Raw genomic sequence first — 7,383 nt, 5'->3', positions numbered from 1 at the left:
TTTTTTTTCATTCTCATTATATTCTAGAAAATCTTCAATTTCTTTCTTTATTTCTTCTTTGACCATGGTATCGTTTAATAGAGCATTGTTTAGTTTCCATGTGCATATGGGCTTTTTGCTGTCTTTGTTGTTGTTAAAGACCAACCTTAGACCATGGTGATCTGATAGGATGCATGGGAGTATTTCGATCTTCTTATATCTATTGAGGCTTGTTTTGTGACCAATTATATGGTCAATTTTGGAGAAGGTGCCATGAGGTTCTGAGAAGGTGTATTCTTTTGTTTTAGGATGATATGTTCTGTAGATGTTTATTAATTCCAATTGGTTCATAACCTCTGTTAGTTTCACTGTGTCCTTGTTCAATTTCTGTTTCCATGATCTGTCCGTTGATGAGAGTGGGGTGTTGAGGTCTCCCACTATTATTGTGTGGAGTGAAATGTATTTTTTGAGCTTTATTAGGTTTTTATGAATATGAGTGCTCTTGTATTTGGAGCATATATGCTAAGGATTGAGAGTTCCTTCTGACAAATTTTCCATGTAATGAGTAAAAGGTGTTCTTCCTTATCTTTTTTTATAACTTTTGGTTGAAAATCTACTCTATTCAATATTATAATGGCTATTCCAGCTTTTTTCTTGGGGCCGTTTGCTTGGAAGGTTTTTTTCCCAACCTTTTACTCTTACATAGTGTCTGTCTTTGTCTCTGAGATGAGTTTCCTGCATGCAGAAAAATGCTGTATTCTGTTTATGTATCCAGTCTGATAGCCTATGTCTTTTTATTGGGGAATTGAGTCCATTTATGTTAACAGATCTTAAGGAATAGTGGTTGCTGTTTCCTGCTATTTTTGCTTTTAGAGGTAGAATTGTGCCTGTGTGTCTTTCTTCTTTTGGTTTTCTTGCTTATGTATTTTCTTGTTTTTACTAGGATGTAGTTTCCCTCCTTGTATTGGGTTTTCCACCTATAATTCATTGTAGAGCTAGGTTTGTGGTCAGATATTGTGTAAATTTAGTTTTGTCCTGGAATATCTTGGTGTCTCCATCTATGGAGATTGAGAGTTTTGCTGGGTATAGCAGCTTGGGCTGACACTTGTGTTCTCTTAGGGTCTGCATGATGTCTGTCCAGGATTTTCTAGTTTTCAGAGTCTCTGTTGAGAAATTGGGTGTGATTCTGATTGGTCTGCCTTTATATGTTACATGACCTTTTTCCCTTACTGCTTTTAGTATTCTTTCTTTGCTTTGGGCACTTGGCGTTTTGACTATTATGTGTTGGGAGGAATTTCTTTTCTGGTCCAATCTATTTGGAGTTCTGAAGGCTTCTTTTATACTCATGGTCATCTCATTCTTAAGTGTAGGGAAGTTTTCTTCTACAATTTTGTTGAAGATTATTACTGTGTCTCTTAGTTGATATTCTTTGCCCTCTTCTATTCCTATTATCCTTAGGTTTGGTCTTCTCATTGTGTCCTGGATCTCCTGGATATTTTGGGTTAGGAGATTTTGGCTTTTGCATCTTCTCTGACTGTTTTGTCTATGTTTTCCATGTTGTCTTCTGCCCCTGAGATTCTCTCTTCCATCTCTTGTAGTCTGTTGGAGATGCTTGCATCTGTGACTACTGATTTCTTTTTTTAGGTTTTCTACCTCCAGGGTTGTTTCTTTTAGTGTTTTCTTTATTGTTTCCATTTCCATTTAAAATTCCTTCTTCAATTCCTTCATCTCTTTGGTTCTGTTTCCCTCTAGTTCTTTGATTTCTTTGAGTGTTTTTTTTTTTTTGTTTCCTCTTTAAAAGCTTTTATTTCTTTATGCTTTTCCTCCCATTCTTGTTTAAGGATCTCTATCATCACCTTGAGGTATGATTTCGGGTCTGAGTCTTCTTTTTCTGGAGTGTTTGGCATTCCGCTGTTTGCTGTGATGGGAGAGCTAGGTTCTGGTGTTGCCAGGTTGTCTTGGTTTCCATTGGGTAAGTTCTTTTACTTTCCTCTTGCCATCTTGTTGTCAGTGATTGGTTCTTGTCTCTCCCTGGTACTTGGCCTGTGTCCCTGGATCTCCGCTGTTCCCGGTAGCAGATGGCCTGAGTGTGGGGAGCTGAATGCGGACGCCATTACAAGATGGCGCTGGCTCCCTCACGGTTTGAGGTAAACAACTCCATATATAGTAATGCTCTTGACAGCTAAGACGCTGCACCCTGCTCATGCGCAGTACATAACCTATCTCCGGCCAATCCCGAGGTCTCTGGTGTCAGCAGACTGGTGACAACCAATCATGGCAAGCCCGTATGCGCTTCTCCCTCGCTTCCTGCTCTCCCCTTCAATCAAGAGGCTCCCACAATAAAGTGTGATCTGAGAAGAATCCTCTGGTGGTGGTCGTCTTTCCTCGCTGGTCGAGGAGCGCGCCGCAGCCTGAGCGTTTGTTCTGCACGCACAGGCTGCTGGGTGGAAACCAAGTCCCTAAGGCAGAATTTCTGCTCCCCTGTACCAAATGTGGGGGCATGCTTTCTGGGTGCTCGACCCAGACCTCTCTGCGCCCCGGCTACTCGCAGCGTGGCAGCGTGGTCTCACTAGGCCTGCCTTGTCAGGACATTTTATCTCAGGCACAGAGATGAAAGAGGACCACGTTAGTTCCAGGGAGTTCAGATGCTCACACTACGGGGCAGGAACTGAGCCACCTCCGCAGGCCCTTGGCCTTTAGTGATTGGATATTCAACTTGCAGCCATGTCTTTGCTGACTGAGATTTCTTTGGGGGGGCGGTTTCCAGGCTCATGGCCTTTATGCCGTTCTTGTAGTTACTGGTGCGTTTAGGTTTGTATCTGTGTAGTACCACCCAGTTGGATTATCATCTCTTGTATGTCCTTTTAGTTTCTAGAACCCTTCCATGTTTCTCCATTTCCTTGTAAGCTAACATTCTCTTCCTGTCTTTAAAGGTTGCGTGGGAGAGCCCAGCTTGCATTTCTTACTCATTAAGGTGTAGTTCAGATTTCTGCCTCTTTCGTTTTTCCAATTACGCTGAACTGTGGGAATATTTTTTTTAAAGCCGTCACAGGTACTTATTATTTTTATTTATAAAGCATTCCCGATTTCTTCTGCTCAATCCATCAGCCTTAGCCAACCAGAGAACAGAATCACTGGACTCACCCATCCTGCGAATGCCCCCTCTGATGCTGCAGGTTTTAAACTGGCCATTAAACCGGCCTGTCAGCCTCGGCCACATTCCTCTGGATGGACGCGTGGTCCTTGGCAGTATAATGTGGCCGCTCCTCAAGCATTTCTGCGGGACATGCAGGTCTACAAACTCACCGGCGCCATTTTGTATGCTGAGGCCGACCCTGCTCACTGGTCCAGTCAGAGCCCAGGAAAGAGGGACTATTTTTTTAAACTTCTTGTATTGTTAAAATCTCTTCTTCCTACAAATATTTTTGTTATTACTACATTTACTTATTCATTTGTCCATTGATCCCTCTCTGTCTCTCTGTCTCTGCCCCCACCCCCCTCTGTGTGTGCATGGGTGGAGGGGGGCACCACGGGCAACTTGTGGGAGGCTATTTTCTTTTTCTACCATGCGTGGCCCGGGCATGGAGCCCAGGTTGTCTGGCTTGGTGACAAGAGGTATTACCTGCTGAGCCATCTTGCCTGCCCCATGCATGTTCAACTTAGCACACATCTGATTTGCTTGGCACGGACAATGTCTATTGGGATTTAATGATGTGTTCTCTCTGTAGGGTAATTCATTGTCTCCTGGGGTTCCCCATCTGGCCTGACCTGTGTCTTTCTGCCAGAAGAGCTCTCGGTTTGATTTGTTTCAACAGAGACTGCTCTAGTCACGCCCTCCCACCCGCCGTTGGGAGGTTTCTTTTCCAGTCTTCCTTACTGCGCTGCTCAGTGCTCAGGTCCTTCCTGGGTCAGACTCAGTCTGGACTCTGTGTCCAGGAATCCGTCCAATCACCTCCTTTGATCCTTTCTAGTTCTTCTCCTTCCCATCACAACTTATTCGTGTCTTTTCTCCATTTTCTGTCTGGTGAAAGGTTTGCCAATTATGCAGGAGGCAGAGACAGTTGGGAGTTCTGAGGCCCCGCATCACCCCGGCTCAGCCCTGTCCTCCAAACCCCAACTCATAGCTTTATTAATTCTCTTCTATTGTTCTTGGGTCTCCCCAAAATTACTGTTTTTTTTTCTTATTATTTTCTCCTCTCAAAGGTACAGTCAGTTCCTTTTCTGTCCTATGAGAAGTAATATTTGGTGGGTTTTGTGCTATTGGGGTTTGTTACATTCCTTTATTTATTTATTATTTTGTCTGGAGATTTTTTTTAATTGCCTTTTAATTTCTTACTTGATCTGTCGGCTGCGTAATTTCCCATTGGTTATTTAATCACCACACATTTGTGAATTGTTTGTCGTTCCTGGTGTTTTTAGCTTCTGTTTGCCTGCTGGCTAACACCACAGTTCTTATGGTGGACCAGCCCAGCCACTCAATACCGCCTTCACAGGCGGAGGCTTCACTGATGTGGCTTGTGTTGATTTCTTTGGGTCAAATCTTGCTGGGGACCTCTGACTTTCTTGTTCCTGGGTGTCTACAGATACCCTGGGGTCAGAAATGTAGGCTATTCTCCCTCCTTCTCTCCATTTACTCTATTTTAACAGTATTCTCAAGAGATCTGAGTGAAATTGGGTCGCCTCTGCTGAGCAAAAGAACCTGAAAAATAATATTTAAAATGAACAGGCAGCCTTCAGTTTTTTCATGGAACAGATGCGTGTTCCCTTCCACACTTCCTGGCATCCAGTTTCCTCACGTAGTCTAGAAGCCAGATGAACACATGGATGCTGAGTGATTGCCCTGACAGCCAGTTGCAGCTCCACTGTCCCTTGTCATAGCCTCAAAATATTACCTTGCTGTGACAGTCTGAAACTCACATCTTCCTTCCTCCCCTCCTCCCTCCCTTCCTTCTTTCCTATGTATCTATGTAGTATATGTGTGTACATGTATGCATGTAGGTGCACATGCATGTGTGTATTTGTGTGTGTGTATGTGTGTGTGTGTGTGTGTGTGTGTGTGTGTGTGTGGTCAATGTTGGGAGTCTTCCTCCATTGTTCTCCATCTTAGGTTTTGAGACAGGGTTTGTTCACAGAGTCCAAAGCTTACTGATTAGTCTGATGGACCAGCCGTCAATCTCTGGGCATCCTTGTGTTTCTGCTTCTCCCTCCCTGCTGTGGTCGACTTAGAGACACTTGGGATGGAAAGCCAACAATCTTGGCTTCCGGTGGGTGCTGGGAATCTGAACCCAAGTCTTCCTGCTGGCCTCTCACACTTTACCAACTGAGCAGTTTCCCTAGCCTCCTCTCATTATCGGCTGCATACATATCACATGTGCACATGAGTGTGTGTGTGTGTGTGTGTGAATGTGTATGTAGGGAATAAACGGTTGTGGCCCATTTTCAGAATGAGATGCACTTAGAGTTCATTGGATGAGAGGGAGGCGCCGAGCCCCTCTCTCCTTAGCTGGCAGCTCACACGTGCATATCTCAGAACTCTGAGATGGGGGTGGTGGTGTCTCAGGCCCACATTATTGGATGTAAAGATGAAGCCCACAGGGTGTGGAGTATGGGGGAGGGGGCAGGCCTGCCCTATGGGAGAAGAGGACAGGAACCTCTCATGATCTGGGGAACTCTAATAACCACGATCAGCACAAGGGGCATCTTTGCTTTTCCTCTGTGCTGGCATCCTTTCTGCAGAGTGGTGTGTTAACAACTGCTGTGCTCAAGTTTGTTGTTATCTCGCTTTCCATCACACACACATACACACACACACACACACACACCTATCATCTACCTATCATTATCTATCTATCTATCTATCTATCTATCTATCTATCTATCTAATCTATGTGTCTATCTATCTATCTATGTGTCTATCTATCTATGTGTCTATCTATCTATCTATGTGTCTATCTATCTATGTGTCTATCTATCTATCTATCTATGTGTCTATCTATCTATCTATCTATCTATCTATGTGTCTATCTATCTATCTATGTGTCTATCTATCTATCTATTTACTATCTATCTATCTATCTATGTGTCTGTCTGTCTATCTATCTATCTATCTATCTATCTATCTATCTATCTATCTATCTATCTCCATGGGACTCTGTGGGACTGTGAAAGGATCCCTGGTTCCCAGCAAAGATGAGGTTGAAGCCCCGGTTTGTTAGGCACTTCCCTGAAACTCCTGGGTAACCAGGCTGCCTTCGCTAGGGACAACTCTCCATAGATTTGTGGCCGTCGGTCATGTAGGGCAACACCCCAAGTCCCTCCTCCACAGCTGAGGATGTGACCACAGGTCACATAAACTCAAGACAGATCTTCATTATAATGAGGTACCTAAAGGCCCGGGCTTAGCCAATTAGCCTTTCTTCCCAAGACACTCCTCCCTGAAAAAGGTATTTAATCTCAGGCCCACCCTGAGAAGTGGGGTACAGTTTTACTCATCCACTTTCTACCATAACAATAAATGCCTTAAAACCACTGACTGTCTCTTTTTCCATCTATACTTGCCGCTGGGAGCTGTAGAGAAGCCTTTTGCTTACAGAGCCACTGCCTAATCTCCCATAGAAGGCCTTCCTGCATTCCTAGCCGTGACCACTAGCAAACCAAGCTTGCAGCCAACTGGTGACAAGCAAGGACTCCCACTATGGGGCCAGCAGGAGCTCCCCCCATTCCCCTCAGCGCTGGGCTAGATCCCACCTGTGGGTCCACACTCCGTTCTCAGCTTTTCTGTGACATCCAGCGGAGCCTGGGTGTCCAAGAGCCTGGAAACCAGACGACCTCAGGCCTTGTTGCAGACCTAGGGACCCCTGAGTAAGCTCTGGCTGTCCATCCCTGGCACCTCAGACTGTGCTTCCCCACCCTCAGAGCGGTGCCCTGGGGCTTCCCACAGCCCAACACCCTTCCGGCAGCAGCAATGTGGGGTAAGTGCAGTTCAACTTCCTGCATCCTAGAGGCCTGAGCCATCAGAGGCCTGAGCCCTGTGGTGGAGCAGATGCAGGGACCCCAACCACCATTTAATAAACATCCATCCATCCATCCATCCATCATCCATCCATCCATCCATCTATCCATCCATCCATCCATTATCTATCTGTTTGTCCATCCATCCATCTATCCATCCATCATCCATCTATCATCTCTTTATCTATCTGTCATCTATAAGTGTTTTCTGTACTGGCAGGCTGTTAGTATAGTCTGCGAAATTAAGAGTGGCAACATAGTTTGAATTCCTAGTTGTGGGTAATTGAATATAGTATGTTTCATGGGCTGGAAGAGAATGCGTATTTTGGAATTTAATTTTGCCACTGACAAGTTAATCTGAATAGTTCTGTTAAGCATTTATATGGAAGAAGG

This window comes from Micromys minutus, assembly GCF_963924665.1.
Source record: "Micromys minutus genome assembly, chromosome: 1".
Taxonomy (NCBI): Eukaryota; Metazoa; Chordata; class Mammalia; order Rodentia; family Muridae; genus Micromys; species Micromys minutus.
This window is presented reverse-complemented; position numbering follows the sequence as displayed.